The sequence below is a fragment of the Corvus kubaryi genome, unplaced genomic scaffold (genome assembly GCF_017639235.1).
Source record: "Corvus kubaryi isolate FWS band 111438036 unplaced genomic scaffold, C.kubaryi_AGA036_p1.0 137, whole genome shotgun sequence".
NCBI classification, from domain to species: domain Eukaryota; kingdom Metazoa; phylum Chordata; class Aves; order Passeriformes; family Corvidae; genus Corvus; species Corvus kubaryi.
In genome coordinates, this window is record NW_024580671.1 from 7367295 (window position 1) to 7386315 (window position 19021).

The 19021-nt window shown below is 36.7% G+C and overlaps 1 long non-coding RNA gene across 1 annotated transcript in view; it reads right to left on the reverse strand.

The window, feature by feature from the left end:
- The window catches only part of LOC121659553, a 43542-nt gene extending 35447 nt beyond the window's left edge, over positions 1-8095 (reverse strand). Inside the window, exon 1 of the long non-coding RNA XR_006014373.1 lies at positions 7998-8095. This is a non-coding gene — a long non-coding RNA (uncharacterized LOC121659553). The remainder of the gene's footprint in view (positions 1-7997) is intronic.
- Positions 8096-19021: the final 10926 nt, after the last annotated feature.

The following is a 19021-nucleotide window of genomic DNA, read 5'->3' on the forward strand; positions in this document are numbered from 1 at the left end:
AAAGTAATTTATAGCCCAATGAAGGTAATAAATAGCCTGGGCTAGATCCTCAGCTGCTACAAAAGCTAGTGGAGCTAGTCTAATTGCACCTTGTGAGCTCTATGCTGCTGAGTAGTATTGTTTTTTCAAGTTTGTACACCAGAATCTATGTTACTGAAGTATTATGGAGTTGAACAAAGAGGGGAAGGAATGCAATTTGCATTAAATAACAGGAGACAGATCTTGCAGAAAAGTAACTCAGAAACCAACCGCAGGTTTCTTTCATAAATGTGAACACCACAGTGTCTAGAGGTCTAAACACTATTATATTCAGACATCACATTTCCCGGTCAGAATATGTCAGATCAAATCTCCTACCAGCTCCCAAAATCCAACAAAATATGAACCTGCACATCTATTTCTGTTCCCTATAACACAAAGATGTAGATAATTCACTTTTGTCTTTTTTATTTATATGTGTCAAAATATTTAATCTTTCTGGTGGTAATAGATCACATAATATATTCCTAAGTCTTTACAACATGTTTTGAAGGTAGCTAGTCAGTAAAAATACTTGACAATTACCAATCATTAGCTTCTCAAAGGCTCCTTTACCTTTAAATCACTCTAATGATGCTCTCATAAAATATGGCTTGTTTACTATTACTTTTATGTGTGCTGTAGCTCGCACACCATTTCAATTACCTTCTATCTTTGCCATCTGTTAACAGGGAGAAGAACTTGTCTCCTTTGTACTGTATGGAAAATTATTACCAGTGAGACTGTCTCCTAACTGAAGGAGAATTTTTACATCATAACTTGATTGCTATTTTCATAAAACAAATCTATTTAACAATATATACACCAAGAATTTCTATATGATACTATTAACAAGTTGCTTTGATTTCAGGAATTAGTTCTTCCAGCTGGACAATAACATATTATTTCAAAAATCATAATAAAGATCCACCAAACAGAATATTTTTATCACCCAGATATGATGCACAGGGTCACAGCAACCTGAGGAAACAAAAAGTTGTTTGGCAAAACAGCTCCCTCATGCCCTTTTAAATGTGATCATTTTAAAAAAGGTAATTAGCAATAACGGTCAAATCCCACTAGATTTGAAACCTCATTTAGTTTAGATTAGCAGATGAAACTTCAGATATTTATCTGAATTTAGACAAACTATTCAATTGTAATGAGTAACAATAACAAACTCTTCCAGTCTGCGGTTCAGCTGCTTGGGCAGAGTCTCCCTGAGAGCAGTGGGGATCTTCTGAAGATCAAAGGTCTGACCACTGCATTTTATTGCAGGAACTGTTTCCTCATGAATTATGCAGGTATCACTCTTAACTAGAAGGTTTTTGCATCATTTTTCTCTTTTTCCTTCTAATCTCAGAACTGGAAGAGAAGCAAAAAGCAGGCATAAGAATGAATAACGGGAGGCAGCAGATGTATCCAAAACTTGCATACATCCAAGAAGAACCAAGACGTTTCAACTTGAATTCAAAGTGAGAAGAATTTCTTGACTCATCACCAGAAGAAAAAAAACACAACAGGTTTCAAAAGCCTATGTGAAAAAATGTCACTGAAAGGGTATTTCATATATGCCACTATAACATAAGGGGAGAGGTATCTACATGTAAAAGCACAACAAACTACTGACTGGAAAATAGTAAAAATACCTTTGCCAGCTCTCAATCATATTTTATTACCATAAAAGGAAAAACAATTTCCATATTTATGCATGATAAGAACAGTGACAAATATAAATACCTGTTAGTGTAGAGATTCAAAATTAATCAAATTTTGATGCCTACAGGGAGAAAAAGAATCTATAATGTAGTGCAAACAATGTCAAAGAAATAGGAACAGTCATGGATCAAATTTATGATAAAAAAATTGCCCCTGGGAAATTCAGATCTTTTTCATGATGGTTTTACATCTTTATACAATGTAAAGACACACTTTTCATTTGGTTATCTGTGGCAGCAACATAAATATCTTCTCATCTCTGGTCAATATTTGGTACAAAGACTAAAAAAAGTAGCAAAGCAAACACCTGCAAGAAGACTCATTTTAAATATTAAGTCTAATATAAAATTACTTTGTCTTTCAACTATTCAGAAACATTAAATTTACAACAGTCATTTCATATGGAAATTACTTCTCTCCCTTGAAGAGACTAACTGTAGTCACATATTTCATGGTCCATGATTGTATGAACTTGCCCTATTTCAGCAAAGAACCCAAAATCTGTACAACACTAATTCAATGACAAGGCCTAACTATGAAGCTCAGAATGTCCTTGCCTTTTCTTCATGCCTCCCTACAGAGAGGCTGGTAAGACTTGTACTGCCTTGCTAATTGAGCATTAGATTAAGTGGACTGGTATATCTGTTGTCTGGATTTTAGCAAATAAGTGGAAGAAATAATTGCCATCATAAGTACAGCCACAAATCCGCTTTACATTTTAATTTAATGTGTTTGTATGGGATCTTAATCCTTAAAATGGTTACACCCCACTGTAGCTAGCTATAAATGTGAGGCATAAATTTTCCTTCTAATAGCATGTCATCAGCATTTGCATTTTCAGCCTGGAAAAAATCGTTTTGGAAAGGTTGATGCATTTTGAAATATTAGAGCCAGTATTTTTCAAGCTGATCAAATACTGTATTTTGTAGGAAGAAAACTGCAATGGCATTCCTTTTTATAAAAGTTGTTAGACAAGAAGGCCAACGAAATTTTAAAGAATTGCTGCAATGAAAGCTGGTAATGTATTTAGTAAATAAAACTACCCACTTGTAAACAGTTCTAGGAACCAATAAAATCTAATGTTTCTGTTTAGTTTTTGCCTATCAAACCTATTAGAATATACATAAACAAATATTTGAACTTGAACATATTTCTTCAGAGTATTATTACCCTATATAACTTAATACTTTCACTGGTGGAATGAGATGATGGTTAAATCTAGTTATTAATAAATGTATTCATTTTTTGAGAAATTTCCTTTATTTTGGAAACAATCTGTTGGTCCATGTGTCAGGACCTGGAGAACACTGAGAGGGCTGCATGACACCAAGGAGCCTGTCAGGGAAGCCCCACTTGCAAGCCAAGGAGGGCAGGCTCAGCCTGGGACCCCAGCCCTGTGTTCAGCCCAAGCCCTGTTGAGCCCATAGGGGCTCCCCAGATGGACCCCAGTCCTGCTAGGCGGAGCAATCCCTCTCCTACTGCTTCCTGACATCACATTGCACAGCTTCCCATCATAACTACTGTGGGATGCAAAAACCACATAGATCTTTTTGCCCTACAAAAAGCTAAGCTCTGTCAAAGTACCACCTGGCAAGAATTTATGTTCTTCCATTGAATAAATCTCACCTTTTAACACCAAGCTAGTATATTTATTTCTACAGGAGTTAATTCATCATACAGTGGTCCCCAGCTGCTCTGACAACTGCTCTAAGAAACACAGATGAAATTGAATAACACTGGTTTGCAATATAGAATTTGTAGATACAGAACTAGAAAAAGAATGAGAAGTGCAAGTTCACTTTATGTAATAAATGAAAGGTGTAATAGCAAAGTGTAAGAACGGTACATAGAGGAGATGTGTGAATTCCTGCCAAGCAAACACAGGTTGCTTAAACTGAGTAGGCAAAGCTTTAATATCCACTGGCTTCCTAAGCACCTTCCCAATACAGATTCGCCCTCTTTATGATTGGACAAACCAATGTCTGGAAAGCCTTGTAGTATCCAGAGCTCTGTCTCTTGAGAAACTCCCACAGTTTTAGATAGTGTGGAACTGAAATTGGAATGTTAGAGTCCAAAAGAAAAATGCCAGTCTGAACTCAAACAAATCTAACATTACATAATTCCACTGTATCACAGCGAAATGCTACTGTAAAATTGCAAACAATGACTCACAAGTATAAAGATGCTCATACTTGAATTTAACTGAGATCCTGCCCAAGTTCTCACAAAAAGTGAAATCCAAAGGATATCAAAGAGAATCACCTAATGTTAACAATATTAAGCACCTCTCTCATGAATAGAGATGCTATCACTATTTTACTTTTTCTTTGCAGGTGACTGCTCTTCCTTGACATGAACTTGCAGCTGCCATTTTAGTATTGGCCCACATTTCTAGTTCCCACAATCCTGTATAGAAATTGTGTTCAAAAAATATGACCTAGATAACTCTTAGCCACTGAGGGAAATGGAGTGTTTTATTGTAGCTGCTGCTTTTAAGATCTATTTAAATGTGATTATGGAAGTGGCAGAATTTGCAGACTGTGTTTCCCATGCTTCATGCAGGAACAAGTTAGGTGTGAATACAAACAGGAACATAAGAGAAATGAAGGGGGAGGGGAAAATCCATGTTTGTACAGACAGATTAATGTGCATGTGCATGAACATGCTTTTGTATACAAAATATACATATACACAAATATTGCTCTAAGTGGGAAAATTCACAATACAGTGGAGGCCTACTAATTTATCCTGAAACTTTATAATTATGTAAGCTGTCTATATTTACATACAGCGAAATCAGAGGTCAGAAAAATGATTGAAGACAGAGGCTTAACTTGCCAGTTCTCAGGTCCTAAAGATCTTGTACAGGGAAATCTCTTTTGTTGGATAAATACTTAAAGCAGATTGAACCATTGCTCTGCATGCAATCAAACAAGGCACTTGTAAACTTAATTATGAGTGACAACCCAAGTCAGAACTCCAGTGGGGAGGGCTGTGAGCCCTTGGCACAAGAGCCCTCTGCACTCCCTTGGAGGAGGAAGGCCTGAGGGCAAAAAGACTCCCCAGAGATAAGCAGCCTTCCTCAGGTCATGGTGACAAAGTGAACCACCCCCAGCATGCCTTGTTTCTATATGGTAATAGCCTGTTGGCTGATTGGTTTCTACCCCATCCACTGCCTTTCCCATAAAAAGCCCCTGTTTCTGCCCCTGGCTAGGGAGCTTTTGTTCCTGGCCTTCCCTTCACAGGGGCTGCTGGACAATAAAAGCTGCCTCTGGGGAATTGCCAAACGAGGCTCCAGTCTCTCTGTACCTGAGTCTGCCTTGGGTGATTTCACAGAGAGCTGAATCACGAGTTGGAATCACTTGTAGCTGAGAAAACGCTACACCTGCTAGAATCACCTGCTGCCCAGGGAGGCCTGCCATCACCCCTGGAAAAGTTGTTCCTTGCAGGATGCTCTCTCTAGGAAGGTCTGGACATACTGGTGCTGACCAGCATCAGACCTCCTGCGATACTTCAGTGTTGGCTCACTTCACTCCTTCATCTGTGTACCCTCAGGAATTACAATTCTAATCCCTCTGTCACTAAGGAAATTACATGATTAAACTAACTTTCACAGGGAAACCAATTACTCCTCAAAATTTTTAGTTTATTTTTACATCCCAGAGCCTTTTTCAGAACTTCATATTGAAATGACACAATTACAATGTTATTTAATATCACTTTAATTTTTAATTTTGTTAGGAAATCTGTTTCTACTTTTCTAATTTTGCCCCTCCAAAATATCCCCAAAATAAACCTTTTGGACAAAGACGTGGCTTTGAGTGAATACGTCACACCCCCTATCACCCACAAGCCTCTGTAAAGGCTGAGAGATATAATGGACTGCTAAAGACTATGTTGAGAGCATTAGGCAATGGGGCATGGAAGCAACAGGATGCAAATTTAGCAGAAGCCACTTGATTATATAACACCAGAGGAACTGCAAACCATCCTGCTTGCCCCCAAACAAGGCCCCTACATACCTGGGAGGAGATAAGGTCCCTGTACGATACATAGGGAAGTGGCTGGGAAAGACAGTGTAGATTTCTCCTCCCACAGGAAAAGGCAAACGTATTCAGGGGATTGTCTTTGCTCAAAAAGCTGGGTGTTCCAGGTGGGTAATGCAGAAGGATGAGGAGACCTGGTGTGCATCTCAAGGAGATTTAACTTTGGGGGGAAAAAATCCATTGTACGTTACAGGAAGTAAAGTAGCAGAAATGGCATGAGCCAAGGCAGAGTGAATTTTGTGAGGAGCAAGGAGAGGAGCAATGATGGGCCAGGCTGATGCTGGTGCCCAATAATGGAGTGTGCTGCTTCTCCTGTCCTGATCATCTGTCTTGATGGAATGCAGCCTAAATCACGGCTTTTTTTGACCATCTGGAGGGGTGGAGAAAGTCCATGGAATGTGAAAATAATATCTGAGAACTGACAGGAAATGGTAGACAATGATATATATACATCTGTATGTTGGGTATAAGGCTGGTTTAAGCAACTAGTTTAAGCTGTAAGAAAAAGAGGAGGAAGTGGGGACTTTCATTAATTATTTTTGCCTTCCAGAGCAACTGCTATGCATGCTGAAAACCTGCGTCCTGGGAAGTGGCTGGACATCACTTGTTGATGAAAAGTAGAAAATAATTCAATTTTTTTTTCTTTGCTTGTGCATGCACAGCCTTCCATTTTTGCTTTAGTAAACTGTGTTATCTCAGCTTATGATTTTTCCATCTTGTTTTCTCTCCCCATCCAACTGAGAAGTGCAAGTGATAGAGCAGCTTGGTGGGCACCTGACACCCAGCCAAGGTGAACCCACTGTGGTCCTGGATATTTTTGCTTCATGGTTTATTTAAATATCTCTGATAGGGGTGTTGTTATACACATTAACAAATTGTCTGTATTCAGATAAAAATTATTTCTGTTTCACGATGTAATATTCCCCTCTGTACTCTACCACTCATGATTATCCTTTCAGTCACACTGTCTTGCATGTGTGTGCACACGTTCACCTGTGTGTGTTTAGGTATATATAGGTATATAATAAAACTTAATTTCTTGCCTGGTCAAATTTTCTTATGCTGTTCCAATTTATCCTGTCTAATGAGACAACTTCTAGCAGCAGACATGTTGACAGTAAAAGTAATAGCTTTACAAAAGCAGTAACCTGTTGCTATACATTGCTATATTGAAAAATGGATGCTCTGCTTTGGAGCACATCTTTTTATTGAGCAGCTACATTCCATGATGGAAGATACATGTGAGAGAAGAACATTCCTAATCACCAAATGTTCTGATAAAGAGGACCAATTAATCTTTGTCTATTAGAAATAAGGATAGGAATTAACTCCTATAAACTAGTGTGAAGACAAAGTTAAAATAAAATTTAACAATATTGAAACACTTTGCAATTTTTCTTTCATGCTCTGTGCAAATTATTTTGCACACATGACAGTCTATGGGCTTAATACAGTTTCTGATGTCTGGTATGTCAGTAATGCTGAGAAAATCTGAAAGCTATAAATTATGCAGGCAATGACTATGACTGCCTAGTTGCACTTATATTGCCTGTTGGCCTTGACCACTGGTGCACAAAGAACTTGGGAACGCCAAGAGCTTGTGGATCTGTACCAGGTCCTAAGTGCAGCCTTTGGCTGACCATGCAGGTTGTTAAGATGCTCTTGATTGATTCATTGACATGATGGTCTTAGTGCTTATGTACCAGCCTCACACAGAGTGCTTCTCTCTGGCCTCAATGCCACAAACAAAATTCTTTCACTCACTTACTGTGAGCATACTCACAGTGTTTTGCAAATCATGGATGGTGACTAAACACTGCACATTTCTGAGCCCCAAGTGAATTCAACTAAAGGGAAATTTAAAATATCTTGCTACGTTGAGCTTATTGTCATTCACTTTTACCACTATCTTCAAAGAGGAGTCAAAAAAAGAACAAAGAATTCACTTTTTTGCAGTATGTAAGATAGGCTTTTCAGGGATTCTGTAGGTAACAATGTTACTGAAAGATTAAAAAGATAGATCATCAGTCTAAAACGTCCATTTAGATAAGGTGCACTACAATCCACAGGTGAAATTCTTTTCATTGGCATGAAGTCAGTAATCAAGCTGTATGCAAAAGAAGCCTGGAAGCCTCCAGGTGGTTCATTTGATCCTTCCAACCCACTGCCTAAACTGGAGGATACAGAGCTCCCACAGAGCCATGATATTCCTACCTGTAGACTGGAGACAGAGCAGCAGACCCCTGGGCCAAATGGACTTGCATGAACCAGCCCCTCTCAGCATCCCTCGCACATCGTTCCACTTGTGCCTCCTCTGGGAATACACAGACACAGATACAGAAACGTAAGAGGGCCTTAGAGGGTTTATCATTCCCCTTCCTGCAAGCAGACATTTTCACCTAAGGAAATTATACTCTATTTTGGGGTAATTTAGGCCTTTTTCTATAAGCTAACAAATTCTTTAGAAGCTGTTAATAATGCAGAAATGATGAGAAAGTAAAAATTTTACATTTTCAGAAAACATTTATTGTCCTATAGATCTACAAACAACACTAGGCACTCTTTTTTAAAGCCTAGATAGCAGAAACAGGGATATCAACATCTACCAATGCCCGCTAATCTTTTGCTTTATGAAAAATATTTCCCCCCAGTATTTAGTTGAAAATATTTAAATGATATTTTAAAAGCATTTTTGAAAAAACAAGCTGACCAACTTTTTCCTTTTATTTTTAGAGAGTATCTTTTTTGATACAATAATACAACTTCATTCAAGTTTTGCTTACAAATCACAGCAAAATTCACAGGAGCCTGAAAAGAAAATCCCTGTCATGTGCTAAGCCCTAATGGCATGTCATCCACTCTGGGTCTCAATTTAGTTCAAAAAGGCTTAACAACTGTCAATTTGAAGACATGTTTGGAATAGCAATGACCATCTCATCCTTTTTATTGATTTTAGCTATTTTATTATGTTTTATTCAGCATGCTAAAATTTAGTCTCCCTAGTAATTTTCAGATATACTCACAGAAAAACTTTGAAACAGGAGGATGGATTTGAAATAGATTTTCCCTGGCTAAATAATAACAAACAAAAAAATCTCAACAGCATTTGGTTCTCCTTATTAGTAGCATTGTCAACTATGAATCTTTATAAAATAAAGATTAAAAATACCTGGTGATGGCTTTAGAATGAAGGTTTCCCTTCATCACAAAACTGAAGGAAGGGGCCAGTCAGGTGATTGACCTATTTTCTACATTTGTTTCTCAGTACCTTCGAACTCTCAATATAGAAAAATTCATGACTTGCACTTAAATATCACAAAGAATTTGTTTCTCTTTTTTCTGTTGACTGTGTACTTGCATTACTTGTTTTATTCAAATTTTCCTTGTGCCATCAGAGATCTCAGCTTTTTTCCAGAGTGCAAACTACATGTTTAAGCACCCATCAATGTCTTGTCATTTCCTGAATACCTTGTACAGTAGAAATGTTATTATTCCTTTACCACAATGACTGAACTGTTCTGGGCCATTTGATTTAATATCAGAGGAGATGGTGGGAAGGGATGTCTGTTGGACTGTTAGCTTTGAGAACAAACTAACAAAATTATAGTGACAGAAAGAAATGTCCCTGAAAATGAGAAACCAAACCACGGGAAAAGCAAAACCAAGTGAACAATAATAAAGATTTCAACAGATTCTCAAATCTGGATTTAAGGTGAAAAAAAATTTATATAAAAATTCGTATCTGCCAGAAGGGGTTAGCCTTTTTTTATAGCATCCATATGAAATCAACAGTTCAGTACAAGCTGAATGTAGCAGTTATATGTTTTCCATTTAGGATTTATGTCATATTGTGTTCTGTATGTCAGCTTGAGCTTGAGAGCAGCTGCTATGACATAAGTCACCTCCAAATGCTTGCATAAAAAGTAGGAGGGTTGTTTTTTCTTTTTGGGTGGGGAAGCAGGGAGCAGGGAGGAGGTGTGAGTAAGAGAAAGTGGATGGAATTTTTAAAAAATTAAAAGAGGAAAGAAATCAGTTTTTGAAGTTTTGTATCAGTCTCAGTCTTCAGAAGACAAGCATTTGCAAAGTTTTCTGTGCCATCTAGAATTTTTGAAGTTAGAAAACAGCAGCCCTACAACCTTTCGTCCAAAACTGCAAACAGTCAGGGAAGAGTATACACAATTGTTAATGGATCATCTTTTTTTCTGGATACTGTCTATGACATAAGAGTGGATAATATTTGTTTAATACTCCAGAATAGCATCATGGACCGATCCTGTTCCTGCTGTTGCTGTAGCCATTGCTACCTTAATGGCTGACCAGGCAACAGTTTTTATATGTTCACTCAGGCTCTGACTCTTTCCTTTTGGTTTTGCTGATTTTATTGTCCTTGGTTCTGTTTTTCTTGCTGTGGCTGTTAGTTGGAGGGGAATTTGGAACTCATAAATTATTTTGCTGTATATATCCATCCCACATAGCCCCTTCTTAGCTGATATAAACTTGGTAAAAGTGCTGGCACTTAGTTTGCTGCTATGATTTGTCTCTATGCTAAGTGAGTTAGAAGTTGTTTGATGAAACATATGGTCTCAAAGTTAGTAGAAGCTGATCAGAATTTCCCTTTGCAATGTGCCTTGGGTTTATTTCACCCAGTGCTGCTTGAGAGTCAAACAGTGTGAGCCACCAGTCTCCAGGTGGTCAACAGACAGGGCTACTTCCTCCTATTTATCTTTTCTTGCTGGCTTTGGGGGATGATTTAATTCATAGGTGGATAAGTTACATGAGATGAAGTTCCTGCCTTGTAGGTCCATTCATGAAGACCACTTTTTAGACAACTGCCTCTACAAGGTACTGAACAAACCTGTAAAGAGGCAAGGATAAAATATACCAGTAGCAACAGCTTCCTTCTCTTGGTGTGTACCTGAAGTATTGGTATATAACTTGTATTCTTGCTTGTATTTATCAACTAAATAAAACTTTGGTTTTAAATGTTAAGGAAGAAGTGATGCATTAGGATGAAATGATGACTGTTAATGCACGGTTTTACAAATTGCACTGTTTATTGTGTGCTCCATAAAACCCAATAATGGTTTGTATTTGTTTTGTTCTAACAATAAACATCAAAACAAAACTATAAATACATCTTCACACAATTTGCAACATAACTTTATACTCAACTGTGAGAAAATTAAACAAGTGCTGGTATATATATTTCACTACAAATAAAGGCATTTGTGCTGTAGCTAATTTTTTCCTCTAGACTCATCTAGACTTTCATCTAGACTAATTTTTTACTTTCTCCCTATTCTACCTTTTAACAAACAATGAAGATAAAATATAAGTTAACTTGGACAACTAATGTCAGCTTTTGTGAATGAGTTAGAACTGAGATCCACCTGGTCCGCCAGTGAAGTACTCTTAGTCCTGTGGCAGGATTATAGGGTGCAAATAGGTATTTACTAGAGATTTGAATGGGTTTAAGATAATTTTGACAAATCTATTCTAGCACTACTGTGCATTTATTTACATTTGGAGAAGGGAGTTGTTTCCTTGAAAGTACAATGCCCCATTTTGGAAGGTCATGATGATGCTTCCTACAGGTGCACATTTTCCTTTTTCTCCCTTTTTATAGTCCTAAAACTCGTATTTTCTTATTTAAGCATGGGCATGATTTTAACAATGTTAAATGTTTGAGAAGTTGGTCAGAGATGGATGAATTACAACAAAAACATGCTTCTCATTTGCCTCTCTTGTCTCATTCAACCCTTTTGCTGTTAGTGGGAAGCTGTGGCAATGAATGGTGCCCAAACTGCTGAATGCTGTCCTATGCATGGGCAGCTGATTTGAGACCCGTATGTTTGCCTATGGTCTGGACATGAGTGGCCCTTCAGACCGAACCCCTCTGACAATAGGATGGCTTTTTTTGCAGGAGATGTTCATCACTTCAGGCTTTTTATACAGCTATTATTGGACATCTTCTCCTAAATTGAGTTGTAATGCTTCTCTTCTTGAAGGATGCTATAATAAACAAGAAAATTGCAGTAAATGTTCACAAAAATAAATGGTTCTTCTGGGCAGCAGTGGCAGGGGGCAGAAGAGCTCCTTATGTCAAGTAGAGCTAAGATTGCATACAACAGCTGGCTTCATAAAGTACGTATAAAATATGTGGTAAAAACACAGGAGGACCCACAGGATTCTGCAAATTCCACCATGGGAGTCCAGCACTGTTTAGCAGAAACAGGTTGTTTAGACTTTGTTTCTACTGCAGGGAGAAAAACAATAGAAAAGTCAGACACAGTCTTTGTTTCCTGCATTGGGTCTATTAAGCAGTAAGGGTTTGTTTTTCAGATCCAAGAGTAGTAGCAGAGAGCAAGAATTCTGTTTATATCTGCTTTTCATCCTGTAAAATGTTAGGGTTTTATCAAGAATTGAGTTATATAATATTCTGTATTTACTTTTTGATTAAAAGAATAAATTATAGGCCATCTGAGACCCACTATTTATCTTTCTTATTACTTTGTTCCACAGGAAAAATAAAATAAAATAGCCAGGAATATTTCCAGCAATATAAATGACTCTTTTGAGAATTTTATGTCACAGATAAACTGTGAAATTACCCATTTTTTGCTTTAATCATTCCTCCAGGTTGCTAACAGTGATTAATGCAGCACCCTAATTATCCATGTCCCAACAGTTTCACATCAGTCACAGAAGATCCATGGTTTAAAACAAAAAAATCTGATGGTGAAATAGTCACAATTGAGCTTTATTAATAGAAATTGAGAGGTTTTTTTCTTTGACATATATGAAGGAAGGAAGAAAAAAAATGTTATCTCGATCTGAAAGCTAGAAGAATGTATTCTAAAACATGAAGGAACAGTCAATTAAGGTGTCAATGTTTTCAAATCTATGGTTTTCTTTTTCAGATATGTTTCTCTCACCAAGGGCATGTAGCTGAAAGTCAAGGCAGACACATAATAAACATAAAGTGTCAAAAAGGATATTTATACAAAATTTAAGACTCTAATGCCAAGAAAAATGATCCACATTGTTTCAAGTGCACAAGACATGCTTAAGCTCCTTGTCTACAAGTGTTTTACTGATGTCCATGACCAGCTGAATCCTTTCCTTTGCTAAGCCAAATACCTCAGCTTTCATCTGTGTCTATCTGAAAAGCTTTAGGATATCTGAGACATTCATACAGGGGTGACAGGTATAATACAGAATTTATGTTCACTATTTTAGAGTAGCAGCTGAAAGCCAGCCTAGAGCATTCCATAGTACCTGATATCCCATCTGCTGCAGAGAAGCAATACCAAATTAATTTGCAGAATACTGCTACCCTAATCATAAAAGGAGACCACTTCTTTCATAAAAGGAGTTATGGTCTTCAGTTGTCTTCTAAAGGGAATTTGAATCTACAGCTTCAAATCTCCTGAAAGCTACCTTTCTATCCAATTACAGGATAGATAAAATGGAAGCACGTGTCATATGTCCTATTGAAGCTTGGCTGATGTATAAGAAATATGAAAGTTGTGATTCTGAAAGATGACTGCTGAGAAAACATCACCATCTTACTGAGTCAAAAACTTGCTTGGTAAGAAGTAAATTGATCTATGAATTATTTATTTCAGGTGAAGTAATAATGAGGCAATTAAACCCAAATCAAGAATAACCATAACCATGTGTCTTTTATCTAAGTATAAACTAAAAGTGCACAAGCCATTTAAAATTTTGAACCCCAGCTTCAAATGGGCAAGTAGGCAATAGAAAAAGCTAATAAAATTGTACTACTGCTATGTCTTTTAAAGACAATCCTTTTGTCTTTAGATCAGCTAAGATGATGTTAGAATAAAAATGCACAAGAATCACTAAAACAAGTTTTAGTGAGCTGCTGAGACAACATATTTACTGACAAGACTCACTGTGCTTTATTTTACTATGAAAAACTTCTGATTTATGTCTCTTATTTGTCTCTGTCTGTAGTAGAGTAGAGCTGAAGTTGAAGGAAGACAGGGAAATAGACAGGGTGTGGAGAATTCAAAGAATGTTAGATTCTGCATGGACGGAAATGCAATGTCTTCCGTATATACAGAAGTATTACTGTAGCAGAGAACTGCCTCATACAAAAACATGTTTGCCACAGGAAAAAACCAAACAAAGGAAGTAGAAATTCAGAGCTCTTAAGGATATCAGCTGTGGAACCCCATGGACTAGGAATCCAGAACTTTAGGCAAGTACTGATATTTCATGTGGCTAAACCATTGGAGGACATGCAAATGCAAATACTTGGCTATTGTTCTGGGGGTCAGATGTGTGTATGTGTGTGTGACAGAGACAGACAGCATTCTGAAGAGGTTACAGGCTAGTTGGCATGTGCAGATGACATGCAGGAGAAAGCCACTGTCCAAACAAAAGGAAATTATTCCCAGAGCAATTTCTGGTGCAGAAGAATCACTGTTAGCAACTATGAGGAGGAGCACTGAAGGAGTCTGCCCAGGTGCACGTTTTGTTTGTTGGGAGACACTGACAGCTGATGCTGCTTTCAAATGTAGTATTTGAAATCAGTTCCAGGAGACAGAAGCAAAGATGCCTACTACAAGAAGAGGTAATACTTCAGAAGAAGAGTCCAAACATGATGAAAGACTAAGAGCTATAAACTCCATAGTCATTATGCGAAAGAATCCCAACTGAGTTACACACACTGGTCCATTAAGTGTGTCTCCTATTTCATCAGGACCTTGTTATATTATGACCTTCATCTCACTCTCTGGTCCCATAATCAGAGAACATGGGGAACAAAAGTGCTGTATTCAGTTACACTTGCTGTACCTTTGACATGGCTGCAGAATTCAGAAAAATGGATCCATTAGTGACAGACCCTTGCCACTAAAATTTATTTCCATATTTTCTATTATTATCATCTGAAAAGATAATTGTATTCATGGCGCAAGTGCATTTTCATTGCACTATACCTTAATTTCTGATCACTAATCAGAGAAACAAAGTCCTTTAGACAAAGAAATTTAATTTCCTTTGTATGTGTCTTGAAGCTGCTATTCGTAGTATCCCAATGAAACATTTGATTTCAGTATAATGAACTCAAAGGACTGATCTTGGTGGGTAGAGTCCATAAGCTGGATAGTGATATGAGATGCCTGCAAACTCAGTGCACTGCAATATGCACACAAAATGATGTCTAAAAATCAGTTTTGCAGGTAAAGAAAAGTGGATGTGGGTAATGAACCCTACTGAGAAAAGGCTAAACACTTTAAAAACCACCAAGGTTTTCAGTGAAATCAGAACAAGGCAAAATACAAGAGAGGCAGATATATAAAAAACCTACTACTTGAAACTTGCTTGTTGTAGTTCTATTAGAAGTGACAAACTCTGCAAAGAAGCAGAAGGGCTATGCAATGATGACTTTGATGCAGAAGGTAGAAAGAGTTAAAGGAAGCTGATTTCAGCAAGTCCATGGGGAGTTAATTGGAAAGTGAGCACAAACAGAATACACTCTGCTGCAGTTTTTCTGTGATTGTGTCTGTAATGCATTAATTTTCAATAAATTTTCATAGAATGAGACATCAACATTTTCTGTTGTCTTACTTAAATTCTTTTGGAATTCTTATCTCATTTTTCCACCTACTGCTTTAAGAATGTAACATAAAGCATCCGGAAGGTTGTTGTGCTACACTATTTATAATTTTAATAATTTTCATTCTGTAATATCAAGATTTGTTTAAAATTGGGTGCTAGGGGGTTTGTAAAGTTCTACTCTAATGTTTAGATTAACTGACTTAAAGCTAAACTTGGTTTCATTCAAATGGCGGAAAAAAAATAAAGAATCACTAAAATAGTAAGTGCTATCCAAGGATATTGTATTTCTGTTCTTTTGATCTGTCTTTGAAATTAAGCCTGAAAACCAGATTTAAAAACCACCAATAACTTAAACCCCGTCTTTGTACTGAGTGCGTTCATTATGTTGATAATATTTTTTTTCCAGAGAGAGAGATTTTAGTATTTCAGAATCATCTAAAAGTGTAGCAAGTTTTCATCAATGAGAAAATGTTAAACTTTTAAGTATCCAAACCTATTCAGCACAACATGAATCAAATTCTTAAATCTTTTCTTCATGATACATTGATGATGGTTCTCCACAATGAACAAAACTAAAATCAATAAAAATATTGATTTTTTTAAATGCTCTTTGAGCAATTTCTCTCATTTCCAAATACAATTAAATTCTAAATGTAATATTTACTGATAGCAGCAGTAATTATTGTATATGAGTCTTTCACAGGAACTTGCCAGTTTATACTTTCCCCAGAGAGGTATTTCACATATTTCTATACTGGATTTCCATAAATGTAATCACTATGGACTAGGGATTAAAGTAATGCCTCAAGTAATGAACTACCTTCATGACCACCACTGAGGAAACAGCTCAAGGAGGAAATTGAACCACAACACTACTTAAACTCCAACAGCCATCAAAACATTTTAGGGTGGTTATCATTTATCCTTCTTGCTCTCCCTTTGGAAGGGAGTAAATATAAGTGCCCTATACATAACACCTGTCCCTTCTTCACAACCCAAAACACTTTTAAAATTCAGAGCCTATATAGAGGACTCCCGAGTTTTACATTCTTTATAATCATGAGATTTCTTGAAGGTCTCCAGAGGTAGATGAGTTTGCCAGCATTTACATCTGTACTAGACATACTTGTTCCTCCTGATAATTGAAAAATTTTGTTTTATTGTGAATGACCTAAGAGCTCCCTAAAAGTTTGCTATAAAATGTGTGTTTAAATTAGGTACAATGGATTCCACCCACTTACTTCTATTGGTTTATATTTATTAAAAAAATGAATGTTGGGTTAGCTAGTTATTAAAATGCTAATTATACAGCACAATTTTCTAATCTGTTACAAGACGACACTGACATGTTGTCTTTGTTTTATTTGCCCGAGCTTAGTCACTGGGAATGTGAAGTTATCATCCATAAATTAATATATTCCTACAATTTTAAAATCAGTAAGCTAATCTATTCCTACTAACACCAACACGTATCTCAGGAAGACATATTACTACAGAATTGAAATTAATTTAGCTGAGAACAGTGTTCTACACACATTTTTCCTAACTTCACTGAATACAGCTTAGCATATGTTATTTCTAAACCTTCTTGTTAGCTCCTTTCTAGCTTGTCGGTGTCTATGAAGCATCAGCCTTTACAAAATTGAGACTGGGACAGAGCCCTGAAATATGTGTTCTCCCTAAGGTGAGAAACAACCTGAGAAATGTTAAACCTGTTATTCTACTTACTCCCCTGCCTTCTGTAAAATATATAAACTAAGCTCAAAAATCTCACTCCCCTCTTTGTTCGGTGGCCTGGCTCTTAGAAATGCCACACAACACATAGTGGTCCAGATAGAAAATTGTAATAAATAATTACATTTCTCAAACACACTGGAACTTTCTCAATGCAAAGCAAGTCCCAAAGCTTACTACAACCTACAGCTTCTGGTCCAATGTAAAGACTATTTCTACTTTTTTCATATAAATGTGTAGCAATTACCTAATACTTACTTAAACAGACATGGAACCCAGATGCTTTCCTACACCACAGAGTACAAATACACTTATTTCAGGTATGAGTGGTAAGGGCAATTAATTTTTTGTAGCCTGTTATTCAGAATAATTAATTGTTCCGTGAAGCAGATTGGAACCTTGGAATCATTAGAGTTGGAAAAGACCTCTCAGATCAACAGTTTAGCCAGCACTGCCAGGTCCACCACTAAACCATGTCCCTAAGCACCATATCTGCTTGTTTTTTGAACATTTCTTTGAATACCTGGACTTAAGGTTATGCCTCAGACAGATCATCTTAGCCAGGTTCTGTCTCACACAATACTGTCTACAATTAGAGTAATTACCCAGAGTTTCACCTACCTGTATGCATTGTCTCTGTAGTTGCCCACATGTGGATATGGACTTTTGGATCTGTCATTGACAAAAGATAGTTACCTCCTGAGAAAAATCAGTCTACTGTCTCCTTTGGGACTAATTTTGTTGTAAGAAAAATTAAAAAAAAAAAAAAATTGTTTGTCTTCACAGACTATAAGGTTATATGGTCAAATATGGTCATCAGCTTTAGACATCTGCATCAGTCTTTAGAGTACCACTCTAAAAGGGTGAAGATTGTGCAAGTTAATATTGAACCTTCCAGCTGTAGACAGTCATCCCATATACCTAACAGTGCCTCAGATGCCTTGGTTGCATACATGTATTCACAGAACTGAAACACTCCTTCCATCCCACCGAGATTTTGATGTTTAGCATAAGTTTCCTTTGTATATAGTGGACAGAGTGCTAAGAGGGGTAATGCATCTTATTTTAAGTATAGTATCTAAGATTACTAGCTGTCTAGAGATGTCTCACTCTCTTATTGACTAAAAAGGATGCCTAGACCACTATCTTAAATGGACACTTCAGTGATATGCTGTTATGGGTGAGATTAATATGACTGTTTCAGAATGAGGTGACTGCGGAATTTATGTTATGGAACTGGAATTTGCAAAGCTTTTAGATGTTTGAATGTCATTTCTGAGCTGATATCTAATGTCTGCATGTGCTTTCATATCTGGAAGAATTACTGAATTGCCTTCTTTCTTGAATATTAAGCAGTTTTAATTAAATAAAAAATAAATTTAAAAAATACATCACCAAGATATGTTGCGAAAGTCAAAGTTGTAACCCACCCTTCTATAAATTCTGAAGTCAGTCTTATGGAGACATACACAAAATTGACAAACATCTATTCTTTATGATGTTTATTTTTAGTGTAAGTGGAGTGGTAATATATCAGTATAATCTTGGGCTAATTTGAGGCACAGAATAAAAGTAAATTGTCTAGTGAGTTCATTGTAAGTCTCATATTAGAAAGGTCTTCTAAAAGATAAAATAATTGCTATGAATTAGGTTAGCACCTTACCATGCCATAAATTTAAAATAAATCATTCAGTTTAACAGTCAGTCTCAGAAACTACCACTCTTACTATGTTAATCAAATCTCAGTTACAATGCACAACTACAGTTAAATGAACATAAAGGTGGGACCATTTAATTAAATGGGTTTTATTGGTACTTCATTTAATGTTGAGTCCTAAAATTTAGCCCATCAATTTTGCTTTTGAATCCTTTTAACTGGAGGTAAAATTCCTCAAATTCCAGGAATCATAGCT